Source organism: Phasianus colchicus, chromosome 12, assembly GCF_987193195.1.
Source record: "Phasianus colchicus chromosome 12, bPhaCol1.hap1.1, whole genome shotgun sequence".
NCBI classification, from domain to species: domain Eukaryota; kingdom Metazoa; phylum Chordata; class Aves; order Galliformes; family Phasianidae; genus Phasianus; species Phasianus colchicus.
The window spans coordinates 8,431,140-8,451,790 of NC_143447.1; the positions used below are offsets into that span (position 1 = coordinate 8,431,140).

At 36.4% G+C, this 20,651-nt stretch overlaps 1 long non-coding RNA gene across 4 annotated transcripts in view; it reads left to right on the forward strand.

Annotated features, from left to right (window-relative positions):
• LOC116225570 (uncharacterized) overlaps nucleotides 1–20,651 on the forward strand; it is an 82,613-nt gene that overhangs the window by 9,312 nt on the left and 52,650 nt on the right. For 3 of the 4 annotated variants that reach the window (XR_016470354.1, XR_016470353.1, XR_016470355.1), the window contains exons 3-4: nucleotides 12,926–13,027; nucleotides 17,756–17,799. This is a non-coding gene — a long non-coding RNA (uncharacterized LOC116225570). Of the gene's footprint in view, nucleotides 1–12,925; nucleotides 13,028–17,755; nucleotides 17,800–17,861; nucleotides 17,993–20,651 lie in introns of all 4 variants that reach the window. The other variant, XR_004166106.2, reaches the window with a different exon arrangement.

Consider the following 20,651-nt stretch of genomic DNA (forward strand, 5'->3'; position numbering starts at 1 on the left):
AATAAGGGTTCTCGGTTTCTGAACTTGCATTGGAAAAAAGTTGTAGCTGATATTAAAACTGTTTGCTCTATTTATGACATTGTGATTCAGCTTAGAGACAGTAAAGACAATGTCATCTGATTGAGAGCTGACCAGATTGAATTTATTGCACGGATTGCTGTTTTGTGATTTGAGATCAGAAATTGGAGATAGGCAATAGCAGCAAACTTTCATTGCACGTGTATGGTACAGATGGCAATGCAAGAGTGTGATCCTGCATTAGAGTATGATGAAGGAGCATAAGTAATGTATTAGCCAAACTGAAAGCTCTGTCTGTTGTGTCCAAGAGTAAACAATTGCAGTTAAATGCAGTTCTGGAAAACATTTTGGTCTTCCTGAGCTGCAGTTCTGTATCGACTTCTGTGAGTAATAGCAACTAACAAACCCATTTTAGTAACTTATCTCATTACCTGCATCCCACCATACACAGAGCTGCAAATCACAGCCAAAGCATCACAGAGAGCTTGATACTGGCAGAGATACCTTGACACTGAAATGACTGGACTCAAAAGTTGGCATGAAATTTTACAGCTGCATTTTGAGAGTTTTATATACTTGAATATCCAGAGTCACAGTGGTGATCCAGTCTAGAAATAGTATTGTATATCTACTGAAACTCAGAGTGATGAATGCTTGTTCTCAAGCATGTTTGGAGAAAAAAGAACAATCCTCTTTGGCATTTTGAAGCCTACAGAATTAAGGAGTCTGAAGCTTATTGTTAACAGGGCTGTAAACATGCTGCTTGTGTCTGCCTTTCTCTAGACTGTACAGATGTGAACCAAGTCTGGTGTAGAAGGCTGCTGCCTTGTTAGAGTAATGTTAATAAGCTGATAAGAGGCACTGCATATTATCTCAATGTCCTGCTAATGCAGCTGCATTACACCATGAGTGGACTGAAGCTGACACAGAATCACAGAATGGCCAGGGTTGGAAGGGACCTCAAGGATCATGAATCTCCAACCCCCCTGCCACATGCAGGGCCACCAACCTCCACATTTAATACTAGACCAGGCTGCCCAGGGCCCCATCCAATCTGGCCTTGAACACCTCCAGGGATGGGGCATCCACAGCCTCTCTGGGCAGCTGTTCCAGTACCTCACCACTCTCTGTAAAGAATTTCCCATCTTTTTCTCCCATCCACTTGACTTGGAGAGTAAAAAAAGAAGTGTCTATATAGTTCAGGGTAGACAGTGATGAATACTTAAGGTCAGGATGTCTTTGAAACAGTAATCTTCTCAAGTTCCCTACACAGAAAAGCATTCAGGTTAGTTTTGAATGTCTCCAGAGAAGGAGAGTCCACAACATCTCCAGGCAGCCTGTTCCAGTGCTGTGTCACCCTCACAGGAAAGAAGTTCTTCCTCATGTTTGTATGGAACTTCTATGTTTGTGCCTGTTGTCCCTTGTCCTGTCACTGGGCACTGCTGAAAAGAGCCTGACCCTATCCTCCTGGAAATGTTTTTGACATTTATCTTCTAACTTCACTCCTATTGTGACTGAAAGGTTTTTTTGTGTCTAATTTTGGAAACAATCCATCTGTAAAACATCTCCAAATTGCTAAGTAATGTGAAGATTTACAATGTGACAGCAACACTGCTCATTCTGTTATTGCAAATAGCTGTTTTTGTGTCTCGTTGCTGAGAGCCACCATCACAAAATATGCTTCCAAAGACACAGAGGAAAACAACCCCATTTGCTAGAAACCTTTCAGATGTAATGTTCTGCAATAACCTCATACACTTCAGTACTAGATTGGTATGTTTGCAGTTGTCTCAGGAAAGGAAATTTTTTGAAAACCGGGCAGCCTGCTTTAGCAAGGAGTTGGACCAGATGGCCTCCATCAGTCCCTTCCAACCTCAACTTCAACCCGTCTGTAATTTTGTGAAAATTAGTACAGGACAACTGAAATAGAGCTTGGGCTGTTTGTTTGGAATAGGTATTATCTCTGAGAAATAAAAGCATAAGGAATGCCATCTGGCCCATGAAAATATGCCACTGGAATGATTATTGTTTTAAAGAAAACAGTCTACTAACATTTAGCAGTGTAATGAATATCATTGCTTTCGCTTGAATTAGGATGGTAAAACTGAGGATTTTCTAGAGCAAGAAAATCCTCCATTGTTTGAGGAACAAAATTGTTCTAAGTCATTTATATAGCCTCTGGATAAATTAGCTGATTCAAGTCCCCTTAGCAATGTAAAGCTGATCCTGAATTACGATTAAAGCTTTTCTTGCGATGGAAATACATGCATGGCACTGCAGATGTAAAGCCTCCTACACATTCAGTGTTCTGTTCCTTAGTTGGTGTTTCCCTTGGCACATAAAGAACACTTTAGTTATCCCAGGAGATATCAACGTGCTGACTGTGACAGCATATATCACAGCTGATATATGTACAGCATGTATCACAAGCTGTACAAAATGAGTTTTGTCATGTCATCTGCAGAGAGTAACTGTACCGATCATTTTCAGCCAAGGGAAAGCTTTTGTCTTAGATGTGAACCAGGAATGTCTGAATGGTTTGGAAGTGACTGGAAAGTGGTGGTCATTTTACAGTGCAAGGGTGGTAGCTTTTAAGAGCCTGGTAAATTTGTCTGCATCCTTCAGACAAAGGAAATGAAGTTCAACCAAAAAGTACACATTCATCAATTTGAAAAGTCCTGCCCAGTTGGTGCAGCCAGGAAAGTCCATTACTGAACTATCTCTGCCATTTACATCTCTGGCAAAGTCATATTTCAGATGGACATACAGAAGCTATGGGAAACAAAACTCTTCTCAGTTATAAGTTTAAAACTGGCCCTTGGGCAAATGACTGAAGTTTCTGTTTTCAAATATGGCTTCAATTTTTAGGTCCTCTACACATGATACGTAGGTGTATATACAAATTATACATAAAGTCATTGGCTTTTTCTGAATTCAAGAGGATTCAATACCTGTTTTTTTTTCTATCAACTACTACTTAAAAACATATTTGAGATTTCTAGGAAAAAAAAAAAAAAGCAAACAGCTAAAAATCAAGTAATTAAACGTGAGGTATTTTTGAAGTATGACTTAATTTCCTGCAATTCAGCATCTCCACCTATAGAGTGACTGTCTCAACTGGATGTTGAGAAGGTTTGTTGGCTTAGTGGTAAGCTGGAAGGACATCATTAGTACTGCTCTCAATTTGCACTAAAAAAACTCGTGAGAGGAACAGTCCATGGTAATTCCTTTCTGCTAGCACAGCTATCTCCCTGATGCTTTGTCAGCTGAATTTCTGTTGCCCTTCAATGGACTTGCTTCTAAATCTCACAGATACTGAGATCCATCCAGTGCTGAATCTCCATCCCAGTTATCTGCTAGGTGTGACTGTGCAAACCTTGTCAGCATAACCCTAAAGGATCTGTACTTTCTGCCGAGAGATCCTGTGGAAATGATGAACGTATGCCTTCACAGTACTTCTCCATCCTGTTATGCCCATCCATCAGCATGTCTGCAATAATTGAGGAGGATGTTTTAGCTGGGGGGCCTCTACTCAAATATACATAATTGGGATTCTCTGCGGGGAGCCTTTGTAAGTCTGTATCTGCCCCCTGCAAGATGATTGCAATGCTGGTCACGTAATGTCTACTGTAGACTGAAAAAAGTCACAGTGCAAACTTGCTGGACTGGCTGTTAAATACATTAAACTCTTCTAATTGGAATGCTTGCACTGAATAGTAAAATCCTGAGTCTATATTTATCTTTATAGTGTCTAATTAACTCCCTATGAGATTGGTCATTCAGGCCTCAGGTTTCCAGGAGCTATGAACCAATTCTTAATTCCCAGTTAAACGCAGAGATTTCTCACTTTAGAAGTTGTCTTTTGTATTTTGAAATTTAAATAATTTCAACTTCAAACAGGGATTGAATTTTACATAATTTTCTCTCCTGGCTTTGATAAATTGTAAGCCTCCACAAAAGGTAAAATTGTTTAGCTGGCTAGCCCAAGCAAACCTGTTTTTGAATAAAACTTCCTCTTTGCTCAGCAGTTAAAACTTTGTGAAGAAGATTTTTGTATGTGTGAAAGGCACCTTGTCTGCACACCACAGAAGCTCACAATCATTTTCTGGAAACTGCAGATGGAGGCAGATTGTTGTGCAATACTGGACAACTTCCAACACCTCTCCTCCAGTCCACCTGTGTGGAAGGTAGCAGAGAGCCATTCTTTGCCAGCATTTTTATGGAGTCATTTTAATTTATATGGATCTCCATTTATGAAAAAATAGGTTTTAAACCCTTGAATGATTAGTCTCACATAGCCCAGAAATGCTACATTTTTAGTAACCTACTTGCTCAGATTCTCACAAAAATTATGGATTTTTCTAACTTTAACAATTGGCAGGCTTGAATTTTGGTGGCTAGAATAGCCTAAATATCAATATTCTGAACTTTACAAGCTATGGAAGGAAACTGCTTGGGGAAAATTTTCCAATTTAAGATATGATCAAATAGAAAATGTAAACCAAACCTAAAAAAAGCTCTTTTTTTTTTTTAAAGTAAACTTTTGACATTCATTCTTCTTACTCATTTTATTTAGGAGAAAAAATATACTACATTAATAAATAGGAAAAATTTGAATTTAACAGTAAAAATAGTCATCTTTATTTATATTAGCAGTCCAACTCTCCAGGTTATTGTCTGGAAAATCACAGCAATAACACACTGTGAAATATAAGAACAGTTTTACATACATTGACCCTCTTATGTACACTATCAAGTGTACATTTAATTTTAGCATATCTACTCCTTAGCTTAATATAAGATACAAAAATAACTCCACATATGCAAGTAACTATAATAGCTCTCCCTTGCAAAATTCTTTGTTTAATTATTGTCAGTGGGGTTGTTCATTTGTTTGGTCCAAAACGTCATGAGCCTAGTTCTGTTGTGAACACATCTTGTGCTGTAACTGGTCTGCAGTGTATTGTATGCTTGATCTGGCTTGCACATGCTGGTATAAATGAGCTCCAGTGGGGTGGTGAAGCTGTACCCACTAAGGCTAACCGTAACTGGAGTTACAAAACGTAATTAGAGACATGATAATTACAGATGTAATAACCCCTCCAGCAGAGGGACACAATTATATGGTTGTGCCATTGGCCTCTCAGCTAGGAAACTGACAGCTCTTCTGATCTTGTAGAAGAGGATTGAGCTTAATGACATGTGATTTCATAAAACCCAAAAATCTGATTGCCCATCACAGAACAGAATACTATCGTTCCTGTTCTGGTGAAAACAGTGCTGAATTTCAGATATGTATATTTGGATCAAAAATTCCACCTTAAAGCTTGGTTAGGCACACACTCTGGGTAGCAGCAGCAAAACTGGTATTACAGTAGTTACTCATTTCTTATGCTTCCATGATGCTAGAGTTATTTCAGGGACAATATAATGTGGAAACAGAGACACTGAAAATGGCCTAAGGTCATAGTGGTGGTACCAGTTAGAAAAAACAGGCAGTTTATTTTTTTATATTGCATTTTATAGGCACTTAAAGATGCTCCCAAACAGCTTCACTCATGAATATGATTCTCTCTCTCTCTTTTTTTTTTTTTTTTAATAAGCTGTGGGCTGCTCTGAAAACCAGTGACAATAGTGTGATTGTTTCCTAAGTCTATTTCTAGGGTAAAGCATAATGACATAGCCATACAGTATTTTTGTAACACAGAAAATGCAAGATGATGTTCTGATTCACTTCTAGAACTGCTTTTCCCCCAGTTAATGATTGAATGCATGAAATAGTAACATTGCCATTTTTGAAGGATTACTTCTAGTTTGGATGAGCAAATTTTATAAATACATTTATATAATTTTTAAGATGGTTATTCAAATGTAGTGACTAATTTTAAAAGAAATCACAAATTGAGAAATCAGAACCTAGAAAAGTCACTCTGAATTTAGCTAGAAAATTTTGTATCCAGTGAAATCTTCATGGAGGTTTGCATTGTATAAGGAAAATTCAAAACAGAACAAAACAGTGTAAGCTAAGAGCATCCTCAGACAAGAAATTTGTTCAGAGAAGATCTCTGTTACAAAGTATGGTAGGAGAAGGATGACACCAGCGCAACTCAAGTACTTTTCAAGGAAATGTTACAAATAGCAGAACCTACTGAACATGACATTCTGCTTAAATTGCAAGTGAGGCTTGTTTAAGAATGCTAAGGATGGCTTTAGTGAGTAGTAATTTCTCTTATTTGAAACAGTGTAGGGGGAGAGAGATCTACAGCATAGCAGACTTGTGGTCCATTTTAATGTCCTTTAGCAATGTCCTTTCTTCTTCTTTTACACATTTTTCTCATCCCAAATCTCAGGAACTGAAGTAATTTGCTAGATATTTTCCTTCTTTGACTGGGATGGATCTCTAAGCATTTGAATGAAAGATAAATTGCGTACATGTATTTAGATGTTGGAGAAAAGATAGTCTGGAATGTCTTTGCAATAATATTACTTTGCAAGAGTAAGGTAAGCTGTTACTTCATCTTGTAGGCACAATTCACTGAAATGCCCCTTGTTCTGTCACTGGGCATCACTGGAAAGGAACTGGAACTACTTGACTCTCATTCATTAGATATTTATAAGCACTGATAAGATCGCCTCTGTGTTCTCCAGGCTGAACAGCCCCATGTCTCTCAGCCTTTCCTCAAAAGTGAGATGCTCCAGGCTTCTCTTCATCTCTGTAGTCCTCTCCTGAGGACTTTCTTGACCTGAGAAGCCCAGTGTTCCAGATGTGGCCTCACCTGGACAGAAGAGAGGAGGAGGATCACCTCCCTTGACCTACTGGCCATGATCTTTTAAATGCACACCAGGTTATGATTTGCTTTCTTGGACATGGCTCGTGGTCAACCCTTTTGTCCACCAGGACACTCAGGTCCTCCTCTGCAGAGCTACTTTCCAACTGGTCAGCCCCTAACCTGTACTGATGCATGAGGTTATTCCTCCCTGGGTGTAGAACTCTACATTTGCTCTTGTTGAACTTCATAAAGTTCTACTCTCCCCATCCCTCCAGCCTGTCCTGGTCTCGTTGAGTGGCAGCACAGCTCTGGTGTGTCAGCCACTACTCCCAGCCTGTATCATCAGCAGACTTGATGAGGATCCATTCTATCTTGTCATCCAGGTCATTTTTAAAGATGTTGAACAAGACTGGACCCAGTACGGATGCCTGGGGAACGCTGCTGGCTACAACTCCCCAGCTAGACTCTGCATCACTGATAAATCTTCCATTGGGAATGAATGGTTTACATAAAAAGATCCTTCAGACCACAACACTGTCTTGGACACCTGTAAACCACCACATCCTAGATTTCTCTGCACTGATGACAACGCAAGAGAGTTCCCAGGGCTTAGTTTGACACTGGAGCAGTATGGTTCTTACAAACAGAGGGTAATTCAAAATTCCATTGCCTGTCTCACTAGAGACTAGTTGTTACTGGGCAACTGCATGTTTTGCATGCTTTATTAAAGCACACAAACCTGGCAGTGGTATAAGGAAGGCAGATCAAGGCGTTGGTCAACCCACATCCATTTTCATCCTGAAGTGGTGTGCAAGCCCTGAAATCTAAAATAAAACCATTAAAATTGGTACAGTGTATCCCTGGATGACAATAGACTGGGCTCTGCTTATTTATACGATGTTGATCCCTAAAGTGCAAACCTTTGAAGTATTCATCTCCATGATATTAAAACCATTGAATAAGTATCAATAGTATTGCTCAGCATAGATAGTTAAGGGAGTGGATCCTCATCCATACCACTTTGATTTTTAGACTGTTAGATATGAAACTCATGAATCTTTACCAAATTGCTTCATTCACTGAAATCCATTTTTTTTTTCACCATGAGATTTGGTCTAAACAAATCAATTTTTAGCATCTGCCTGAAAGCAGACACTGCAAATCACCTATTTTACTACAAACTCTTGGGATTTCAGTATCAGCTTTTTAAAGCCTATTGGTTTTACACGAGGAGTATATTTACTCCCGTACTAAAATGATCTTTAGTACAGTCTGTGCTAAAATGATCTTTGCACAGTGTGTGCAAGTAAGAGAGGTTGTTGTGTTGGTTTGTTATTTCAGCTCATGAAATTTACTGTTTTTTATTGAAATGAAAACGGGAAAAAAGCATGAAGGTAAATATTTGATTTGAATTTTTTGATTAATCTATATAGTGTTCTCTCTAAAGTTCTGAATTAAATTTAACATTTATCGAGTCTTTGTTTAATCAATTACTTATTTTGTATTCCGTTCACTCCTAAGTACCTTGCTTGGAGACAAAGTGCTACTATATTATATGCTATAGAAATGGAAAGGGAGAGAACAATCTGTTTTTACCATCTGCTACTTGGTCTTGCAATTGTGTGCTTATGTGGCTCATTTTATGCAGCATAAGCAGTTTCTGTCATTAAAATTAATATTTGCCATATATTAACTGAGCATATATGTAACTTTTTGCCTAAAGTTTCAGTGCTACAAGTGCTAATTGAATAGCTTTTGGTAAGGAAGTTTTCTCATTATAACACTGTGTGTTTGTGTCTAGAAGAACAAGATGTAGGCTAAAACAAATTTTGGGAAGGAGTAAAAGAAAGATGACAATTACAGTCAATGAATATAGGCTAGCTTTATGTACTTCTTCATTCATTTTTAAAGTCATGAACCTCAAAGATCAGATATTGTTTACGAACTACCCACTCCAGAATTACCTACTCCCTATTAGTTGCCTTCCCATGGGTGTTGCAGCACATGGTCTCTCCGTACCATTTCTTTCATTGACTCTTTGAGCAATCAATCTTTGGTAGCACATTTGGAGTTGTGCTTTAGAGTGTCTCTTAGTACTGCACATTTTTGCCTTGTTTCTGTCTAAGCAGAGATGGTAGTAATTTGATGAATTGTCTACCAGTGAAATAGGAGATTTATGGAAGCTTGCATAACTGAGAAAGGTGCAAGTTGACAATGCTCTGAAATGGGGGAGGTAAGGTTTCCTTGTTCTTTAACTGCCTCAGTAACTGTAAATTAAGAGATTACACTTAACCTTTTCCTGTGTAAGATTTCAAACTCCTCAGCTGATCTCTAGGATTATCTTCATTGATTTTCTATGTTGGTATTTTTTCCACACCTCCAATAAAACAAAGTATTACTTTCTAACAGAGTTCAAGCTACACACCAAATCCTTAAACAATATGTATCTAAAATTAATCGTGCAAATAATTGAAGTACACCACTGAGATCTTAAGAAAGTCAGATTCAATTAATCATTCATAACTGAAACCTTTTAGTGCTCATTGTGTTTGACTTTTTTTTGGGAAAATAATGTTTGAATGAAAACGACAACTGATTAACATTTTGTTTCTAACCTTCCTAAGGAAAGATTGTCTTCAGCTACGAATTTTTCAGGCTGTAAATATGCAAAAGCAACTATGAATTTCACTAGTCTTAAAACTGAGGAGCATATATATTCATGAACCTTTATAATTGTCACTGATGGATAACACTGCCTGCTTATATATTTCCTACCTCTCTCTCTCAGTCTCTAAAGTGACATCTCTTGTGATTTTCTCTAGGGGATGCAGAGAATGCTTGTCATGGATATTGAAGAATGGAAGGATAATAAATAGTAGCCATTTATTTAGTTGTCCCATTGTAATGTCTTTCATGTGGGCTTATGTATGTTAGTAGTTTACAAATGACTTTAACACATTTATTCTTTTGAGATTAAGTTTAATAGTGAGAAAATGTTTTCTGAGTGTAGAATGTAACCTAAATTTCCATGGACTATCTTGGTTGTATAGAAGTACCTTAATGTTCTTAGAATAGACTGCATCAGCTAAAAAGCTGTGCTTTTCTAAAGTAAATATTAAAAATAATGGTTGTTTAATACAAACCCTGCATGCCCTGGCTAGGGGTTAAAGAATAAAGCTGCCTACAGCCACTACCAGCTGCAGGGTGCTAGGGAACAGGTTTGAAAGTGGAAGAGAGATAAATTGTAGCTGGATAGAAAGGAAAGCAACCTGTCAGCAGCCTTTGTGTGTCCCAGGAGGCTGATGTGCCTAGATCTCTTTTGGATGTATATAAATTATTTTCTTTTAAAGTATTTTTCTTACAGACGTGTCTCCGTTCCATCCCTTTGTAGGCATTAAAAGCATTGGTGCCTTTTAATAAGCAAGATGTGAATACAGTCAAGAGTCTGTGAGTCTCCTATTACAAAATGGCTTCACTGCCTGAATGATTTTGAGGAGGCTTTCCAGCTGAAGATTTATTCACTTTTACTTCAAGTTAATATTTGAGAAGTGCTATATGATTATTTAGAACAAAGTGGAAGAATCACCAATTGGCTGAACAAGCACTGTGAATTTGTTCTTGTTGGCGCTCAGTCGAGTTAGAGAGCTCTCACAGTTTCTTGTAGCATCAGAATAATTCTCTGAATAGTTCTCAGAATGGTTCTCCTTTATTGTGTTCAACATACATCTTATATACCATTCACTTACAAACAAGAAATTCCTGTCCCTCTGATCAGTTAATTGGCCTAGCTTCTCCCAAACAACAGTGATAAAGTATAAAAGGTTTCTGAAGTGTGATAAGATTAACAATGCATACAAACAGAATCTCCTGTTTTCCCTTAGATGCAGACAGCTGCTCTTTGCTCTCTGTCTTACACTCCAGACTGCCAAGGTTTCACAGTGATAGGGTCTATCAAGGAGTCTGATAAAGCCTTTGCTGACTCGCTCACAATTACATTTTCCACCACATGTTCTTCCTAAGATTCCCCACTGACCCCCCCAAAATGTTGAAAACCAAAAAAGCATCCCCAAACCTCCAAGAAATATTATTTTCATTGTCTGTCAAGATGAAAAATGAAATCGAAGCTTACCTGGAAACCACAGAGAAGTATTTGAAGATGAAATCTGCCGAAAATCCATCAGAGTGGCAGAGAGAGATTGCATGACAGGGTAGTTCTCCTGTCTGAAATGGAAGGACTTTGAAGCTGCAAATAGTGACAAAATGCCTGATTTATAATTTGTATATTTATGTCAAAGTGAAAGCAAGCCAAATTTAAAATAACCTCCTGAACAATGTACCATGACAGGGAACTTTAAATGGGAAATAGTGTAATTTTATGATTAGTGACATTTGTAACACGTCTGCTTCCAGAAATCTCACAACAAGGTGTGGATTTTACTTCTACAAAGCAGCAGTTAACTTTGATCAACTGTTATTGTATACACAACTTCATTCTGAATTCATGTATGTCTTTTTCACAGAAGGTTAAGACTCTGTCTGAATGGAAAGTCAGTTGTAGTCATGTTCAGTCTGAGAACAGCACAGGTGCTAAAAACTGGATTCTACAAGTAGGATTTTGTCAGCTATTTTAGTGGTATTGCAATGAATTATAAGTGGTTCCCTGTGATTTAAGAAAGGATACAGCAACACTCAGAAATCAGTCAGTAGAAAACTAGAAAACACATTTTGTAGCACAATATCAAATTTAATCTAAAATAATATTTACATAGGCCCAATATTTTAATAGATGGGTGTCTGGACAAACGAGGTTTTTTAAATATATGAATATAATCAATGGTTACAGTTAAATGCTGGTGTAATTATGTCCTTGATGATTGCTATTTCCATCTCCAAGAACAACAGATCATACTCAGAACATTTGCAGTCGTTTGCAAAAGTTTGTGAATGCTTTAAGCTAAAATGAATCAATGAATTTGCTGCCTACTTACAGAGATAATCGTAACTGAAAAAGTTTGTTAATGATTTATTCAGCTCTAATTTAAACATACTTTAACAATAAAAGCTTTTCTAATGATTTAAATGGAAATTTTGATGAAGACACTGTCAGACTGAAGCAGTAAGCAGAGGTTTGGTAAGGTTACATCTTAAAATCAGACTTTTTTGAAATACTATATATATGGGTGTATGAATATTAAATATTTTCATAGTTAATAATTGCACTCATCACATCAGATGCCTTTCAATATGACTCTAGAATTTCTGTGAACATTATGGGCTTAAGGTTTAATCTGTGGCCTTTAAGTGTAATATTGTTTCACTTGGAATAACTAATATTTAGAAAAAAATAATAGTTAAAGAAAAGTAAAGTGTATTCTAAGGCTCTTTTTCATATTGAGTGGAGTTCATGATAAGATATTCTTAGATATGTTATGTCCCTTTTGAATAAAGTGTCTTTTTGCTGTGATTGAAGTAGCACTGGATCAGACATGATATGTGGGGCTCACAAAACAAATGTATTTTATTTAAAATCAGCTTTAATTCAAAGGTAGTTTCAGTATCTACAAACAGTGTGCCATTTAAGTCACTGCATGTCCTTTCTTGCTAGGGCCAAATTCTGCACTCAATGTTTTAATTGAACCAATGAGATCAGGACAGATGAGTGACCAGGGACACAATTTGATGCCATTTTTTAAGGACAGCCACATATCAAGATAACACTACAGTCACTGATATCTGAACGGTTTAAAATAATAGATCTTATTCTATTTAGTATTAACACTTCCTAGCAGTTAGACACCTGAAATAGCATTTTTCCCACCAGTACTTGTATATATGAATGATCAAATAAAAATAGTTTTTTATATATATCCTGTTATTACATCTAATAAGTAATGAGTAGGTAAAAATCCATCTGGTCATCAACTTTTAGCAGCAGACATGTCATGTCATAAGGTATCAGTGCTATAATTGTTAAGATGTGAGAATTTCTTGATAAAATAGAAGCTACTCAAAGTGCAACCAATTCTACACAACTGCTCTTTGATTTTTACCTTATTTTAAAGCAATCTTATTCCTCTTCTCTGTTTCCAAACATTTTTCAATCTCTCCGAGACTGAGACTTTCTCCTTTCTCTGCAGGTCTCCAAATTGCCTGATGGGCTGTAGATTGATTTCTGTACCACAGGTACATTTGCTCATTTACAACCACTCTCAGCATTTTCAAAAAAGAATGCCTAAACGGTAAGTAGTAAACTCAAGCACCCAGGTAGAACTAGTTGGTTTTAGATGAGCTGAATTTCCTAGAATAGATCATGTCCTCTTCAAAGTAATGTGTTTTTATATTAAGTAAGTTGTAAATTGAAAACTTCGAAGACTTTTATTTTCAGTTATCCAGTTTTAAATAAATAAATCTTTGAAGGGTAAACTTTTCCCAGCTTTGGGCAACAGATTCTTGCCAAAATGCTGTCTCCTAGTGACCTTATGGACACTTTAAATAGCTGTTTTCCAAACTGGTCACAAAAGAATAACATATAAATTGCAATTAACTCTTTTCTTTAACTTTAGGCTATGGTTTGATTCAGTCGTGGGCTGAAATTCAGTTAATGTCAGCTCTCCTCAAAGCACTGTAAATAGCTACCAAAAACATGCAATGTAAGACATGAGTACAAGGCCAAAGCAAGGGGAGAGGTACAAGGATTCACCTGGTGACTGAATGCTGGGAATATTAATTACATGCCCATCTCACCTGGTACTGAACTGCGATTAACACTGGCTGAGCTCCACACAGGAGATTCTGAACATCTGTTTTTCATTTCTTGATGTCATCCTGTGAGATAATCAATGCTCTGTTTTACCTTCTGTAACCCTTCACATCTCACAAACTGCTTCTATCTAGAAATTTCCGTTCTAACTACTGACTTATTCACAGTTTCTGAGTGAAGAAAAGCAGTTTGTGATTGTTTTGACTAACTAATGGCCAATCTTCATATGTACTTGTTTTCATTACAGTTCTGCTGGGATACTTTGGTATTCACATCACACAGAAATTGGTGCTATTTGTTTAATTTAAAAAAAGGTGTGTAAGCAGATACAAGCACAAACAAATAAATGGTACAGTTACTCAGGCTGCACAATGTTATGAAACATGTTAATTTTATGTTAGAAAATTTTATTTACTAAGTGAAAATGGAAGGGTAAATTACAATAGCAGATAATGATGCTGAAAACTTGTTTTGACTTACAGTCATGGCTGAGTATTTCCCTTGTAAGGTGGTGACAGTAGCTTTTCATGATTGCTATGTTAAAGTATAATATGTGGAGCACTGTATCATCATAATATCAATTTCATAGTCTACCCACCAATTCTATCTTTATAACCTGGTGCCTTCAATTTTAAGTTTCCAGAGCTGGATGCAGTAGCAAAGATATATAAATATGTATTTTAAAATTTCTATATTCTAAAATATTCAGAGTTAGATCAGAATAATAATAATGGATAAGTTATGATTTTGGCTTCATTGTAAGTATATAATCAAATGCTTAAATCTTTGCAAAAGTGCTAGCCGTTATAGAGAAGGCTGGAAAGATTCCTCTGTGCATTCTTTGTAATAAAGTAAAAAAACGTAGAAGATCTATAGCCTGCAGAACAACACTTATACTTTGGTTATCCAACATACTTTACTTTTCCAAAATTTCTTCTTCACTCATTTTAATATACACCAAGGAATATAATTTTTTAGAACATAAAATTTCAGTGATGCTCATTGCTTTGAAAAGTACACGTAACATAGGGAAGTTCTTTAAGCTATAAAATACCATCTGTGTCCTCATTCTATTGTAGCAGCATTTAATGGCACAGAGTTTTTCATTATTTTCCTCAAGAAGTGAAATCTTCAGACTTCCTCCCCCCCCCCCCCAGTGTGTCAGGACTGTATATCTACTACAGTCTGTAGCAGACACTAGAGTATTATTGGTCAGTTTTGGTTTTGTCTCTATGTATTTCCCTCACTCAGTGTTTGGGTGCTTACTGCCTTCCTCCAGGTTATGTGCCCAACTCATATAAGATCAAACCCAGGATAAACTTGTGAGCTGGCTTTTTCATACAAACTTTGTTCATGGGAAACTGATGATTCACTGCTTTGAGAGCATGAGCATGGAGGGTTGAGAATTCTCAGAGCCCCAAACTTGTTAAGAATAGGTTGTACTCATATTGATTTCCTTAAGTGAGTAGGATTCTACACTTGAGGGTTCCCACAAGAATTGTCCAGTATCAGAAATTTGTATTCTGGTTTCATGTCCAGAATTTGTAAGAGACCAGAAAGGCTATTTACACTGGAGCAAGGGCTGGAAATCAGTGGTGGGTAGGAGACTGTAGGCCACACACTTGTCAAGGTGGAAGTTTCTGACCTGGATTAGGCACAGAGAAGGGAAGCTAACCCAAGTACTGTTTTAATATTGTTAAAGTAATGAAATGGTAATGTTAATGTAGATTAACATTCTAGCCATTGATCATGCTAGGATGTTGCCTTGAGAATTCTCCATATCAGAGCATACATCAGTTCTCTCTTTTTTTTGGTATGTTACTGTTCAGACTGAATAATTTTAAAAGAAATACATTTTTCTTCCATTTTTCTTCATATTATAAGTGAAAAAAAAAACCAAAACTTAAAAATGTCTCCTGTTAAATACTTCAAAAAATTAAACAGTATCACTGTCTGAAAATCATAACACCAAGTAGTTTTCTCCTGAAAACTATTCATTTAAGAATAGACCATCTGCTCTCTAACCATATAACAATCTGTTTTGCAATATATAGGACACTGAGATTTACTGTAATCTTCTTTAGAACACTGAATATAATCTAATTTACTGAATGTTTCATCTTTTAGGAAGAATTTTCAGGCTTTTTGGAGAGTTGCCTGAAAAAAAGCAGATCCTTAAATGCAGAGGTTTTTTTTGGTAACTTTGAATAACGAGAAGAGATTTGAAAGTGCATGTATGTTTTGTAGACAAAGGAGCTTTGAGATTCTATTCAAAGTCTATAAATGAAATAAAATGTTATTTCTAGTTCTATGAGTGTGATGGAATGCTACAATATGAGATCAGGTTTGCTTCATAAGTATGCTGTAATTTGATGATGAAAAATGCATATGAAGGATATGAAACCCTTATTGATACAATGAAATGCTCATGAAAGTTTTATACATCTGTCATTCAGACGGGAATAAAGTGTAAGGTATATTCCTAATGAGGTTATACAATGGTATTTTTCAATAAAATTTTCAAATTTAAAGAAACTAATGTACATAACAAGAAGAAACTTTCAGTGAAATTATACATCCAAAAACTATCTTCAAAATCCTTTTAAGAGCTGTGCCATACTTAAAAATGACTGATTGAAAGCCTAATCAATTTGGAAAAGAAGTCTGGCCTAAAAAGTTATTGACATTGAAAGGGAATGAAGCACTTTTGAGTGAAAATTAGTGATGTACTGTTCTTCTGATTTTTATTTTATTTTTTTTCATTCTGGAATACATTTTATGCAGGGATGTTCAAAGTGTAATGCTGTAGAATTACTCTATTTGAACCTTTAAGTAGAGGTGTTGGTTCTTTGGCTTTGATTTGACATCCAAGCCCAATAGGATAAACACACAGCTATCATATTTCATTACTTGTACTTAAAATTACATAAATATGTACAATTGCTGTATTGAAGTTGCAAACTAAGAAATGATTTTTAACATCAGTAATACACTGGAGCCATGTCTGGTGGTTCCATCTTCTGCTTCGGTGTAGTACATACTGAGCTTGGTGTTCCATTAAGCAAGAATTTTTTTTCATCTGATTCACATATATAATTTAGATACAGAGAATGCAATAGAAATTCACTGTAATAAATCTTCAGCATTAAGACAAGAAGATGTCCATCATTTTTAAATTACAGATTGAAGTTAAAGATCAAGTTAAGTTAAAATGTCTAATCTCACCACTCAAGTAAAATTGTTCCTTATCAGACACTAGTAATGCATTCTAGTGAGAAGTAATCAATATGGCAATGTTCCAAAAGCAGTAATGGTGATATGATCTTGTTGCTAAGAGGCTTCACTATACAAAAAACCAAGAAACTCTTCTAGTCTTTCCACCTGAACATTTCCTTATCTAAATCCTACCGCATCTCAATTAATTTCCTCAGAACATTTAAACTTTCAGGTTTCTACCTTACAGTGTATCTTTATTCCAAGTGTTGATGATGCTTATCTTTTTGAATAAAAAATATAGAGGTTTTTGTTATTTTGTTTCAACTTTCCAGGCCCTTCAACATTAGTTTTTTTAGATTTGGAAAATATTGTACTGCATATGCATTGCAAACCAAGTATAAAGTAATGGATGTGTGTTATGTGTGTTTGTTCACCTGTCTATAACAGTGAATTACTCTCAGTGAGATTTTACCTTGTCCAGTGCCAAGGCCAAGGAAAGCAGTTTGTAGCAGTTGCTTCCCACTCCTTGCATCCAACCCCAACTGCATTATTCATGATGTGTTATTAAAAAACTAAAAGAAGTAGAGTTAGATTTGTCACCTAATTTTGTCCTAGACAGAACCTTCCTCCACCTCTCAGGTGTCCTCATGTTCAAATGAAATAATTTTTAATTGCATTTAATTGCACAGAAGTGACCTATAGATATATTCAGTACTAGGAATACGTAGCATACAGCAAAAGTAATGACATTTATCTGTAGTATCTCTGAGGGATGACTTGAATTCAAAGCATATTTATGATGTAAATGTAAATTTGCTGGTGATACATATTAGTACTGCAGACAAGACTCCAAGCCATTAAATGCAACGTTTTCTTATAACATTGGATTTAATGCCTAAGTATGAATCCAAAAAAGGTAAAATGAATGTAATTTATAGGGAGACTTACAGTTAATGCCTTTTTTTTTTTTTTTTCAAATATATTTTTTTAGTGTGTAAACATGATGGTGTCCAGATGACCATACACACAGTTCAGGTGAGTATCCTGTTTTTGGTCTTATATTTGAAAACACCTCACTAAAATGATGGCCCTTGCAGTGCTTTGTGAAGAGCAGCTCTGTGGACTCCAGCATACATCACCATGAGTATCGCTCACTGGCTCTGGGATCAGCAGTAAGGCCTCTGGAACTCAAACTGTTGAGAAGTTTTTTCTAAGAAAATAATTTGAGGTAAAGCTCCTCTTCTATTTCCACTAAAGTGAATGTGAAAGCTTCCCAGAACAGATAATTACAAAAATTCCAGTGTGTTTTCATAGGACGGATCAACATACACAAATAAAAAGATTACACATCTTTCAGCTTAGGACAAATGCATATTTTTGAGGTACTTTAAAGTTTAGAACTGCATTAGAAGCTCTTACTTTTAGATTATCTCTGATTCAATCTGTCTTTTAATAAATGCATGTGCGCAGTCTAAATTGATCCCTACTGAAATGAAAGTATAGGAATAGAAAACATGTTTTTATTTTGATAGCTCAGTGTATGGCCAGGAGAAATACTCTGCTGAGTTTTCAGACCCCAAGAAGCAGACGTGAAAGACATTAGTGGGCTATACCTAGTTATATTAAAATGCTTCTAGATCGCCTTTGGAAATGGATGATTAGGTTTAACTTGTTTTCCACTGATTAGAAAAAAATTCAATTCAAGGTATTATTTGATTTCCATGGACTTTTATATGCAAATAATGTGTTTTATTGTGTCTGTACAACAAAAGCATTTTAAATGTAGGATTACAGTCTCTCTGCATGCTACATGGCATCCCACTGAGATGGAAAAGACAGATTCTCAAATGATGTTATATACTAGAACATAGTTGTAGGCAGCAATTCAGATGAAGTTCTATTTCATTTAAAATATAAATGTAATAAGGGCTTGGGCAGCAGTAGGAAATTGTTATTGATTTCCATGCCTGATGCACCACTGGCTTCTGACAAAAAGCTGATTACAGATACCCTCTATTCAAGAAAGGATCCAAATGTTCTGCCCGGGGCAGTCTCATAGATGGTGTTCTGCTGTCAGAGCCTTTGTGTGAGCTCCCAGATGGGGCTAATGAATGGTGCATAGGCTGCCACATCTTAGACAAACTGTGCATTAACTAGAAGGGCTACAGTGGCTTGCATTTATAGCGCTGTTTTTCTTTGAATTTGTCTATTGCTTGGGAGGTAATTGGCTACAAGAACCAGTGGATGTATTATCTTATTGGAAAACTTCCTAATAGATACCAAACATTAGGTATTTCCTTCACTACATGAGTCTAGTGGGTCAGTCTCATTGATGGACCGTGGGAGCTTCAAGTCATGGACTATAGAAATTTCTCATGACAAGTATTCTCCAGAGGTTTGGTCTCTGAATGTGCTGAATCCTGTTGTCAGGGAATAAAGGGACTAAGGGGACTGTCTGAATCCTGCTGTCATTTGCAGTGAATTATGGTAAGGTTGGGCTGCAAGGATCCTGGCCCCTTGCAGTCCTGGGGTTCATCTTATGCAGAGCACAGTCCTCTGTCCAGGCAGCAGTGTATGAGGAGCCCTGTGCTGTGCAGGGCCTCCTGTGCTTCATTGGTTCTACAGGCAATGTTGTCTTGTTATCTTGCTAGGACCTTAAAAAAAACCTAAAACCTTCTGTTTTCAGAATATTACTCCCAGTGTTCTCAGGGCAGATTTTCTCATCATTCCTGGTTCATAGAAAACTAAAAGAGAGTGATGCCAAATTAGAATTAAGTCAATGTTTTCATGGAAAACATTTATTCAGGCTTTAAAGCCAGGTGTACTGACCACTGGGAAAATTCAGCTCCTAGAATTTCATTGGATGACATTTCTAATACTTGTAGCACAAAGAACAGTTGAAAAGCTCAAAAGGAAAATGGATTTTTCATTGTATATATTACTTACCAGACAGATTTTCTATTAATTGATGGAGGTGTCACCACTGAGCTATTTTCACAATTCTCTCTCTCCTTATTTACTAGTATTTAATGATCTATAAGTGCATGACAACTACTAAAGGTAATTTTCAAAACGCATTAGAATAACTATTGTATTCCATTATTAGTGTACAACTCAATTAGCTGAAGATGTAGCTGAAAGAAAGCACAAAATTAATGTCGAAGAGCTTATTTCTCTGTTTATTTTTTTCCTTAAAAAACAAACAAATGAACATGTGAGCTTGTAACTTAGCTTTGTTCAAACTTATAGCTGGAGTCCTGACACAGGTTTAACAACTTTCTGTATTAGAAGCATTGCAGTGGCTGGTTTTGGTGGTCATAGGTGTAGATGATTGGGATTTTTTGCCAACCCAAATTGTTCATCAGGCTTTGTCTGGGGGAGAAGAACTGTCAAAGTTATTTGAGGAAGCTCAGCAGGAGAGTGGAATGTCCAGAAAATGCCATTAAAATGTTATGGCTGTGGTTCCAGGTGACAAGGGACTAATCTTGAACAAAGAAATGATAATTTGTTTCTTGCTTCATATTAGTGTCTTATTTTATTATTATTATTTTTAATTTTTTTTTTTTCCTTTTCTCTTTTCCTTCTTGTTGCTAAGAATTTATATGCTTCTCCTCAGGATGGAAAGGGAAATAAGATCTACAGGGGGAGAGGGACATAAATAGCCAGGAAAATGCAGATATATTTCTTTTGTCAGAAAAAGCATGTTTGAACTAGGCCAGATAGTTCTGTATGCCACTGTGCTAACTCATATTGCTACCATAACTACAAGTATAAAAGTATACTGTTATCGATCTCTGTTGCACAGCAGCAGATTAGATTGAGAAAAAAGCTTCAAAACTTTGTGAGGGCATTTCCAGAGAGTATTGTATAAATCCTACGTGACATGG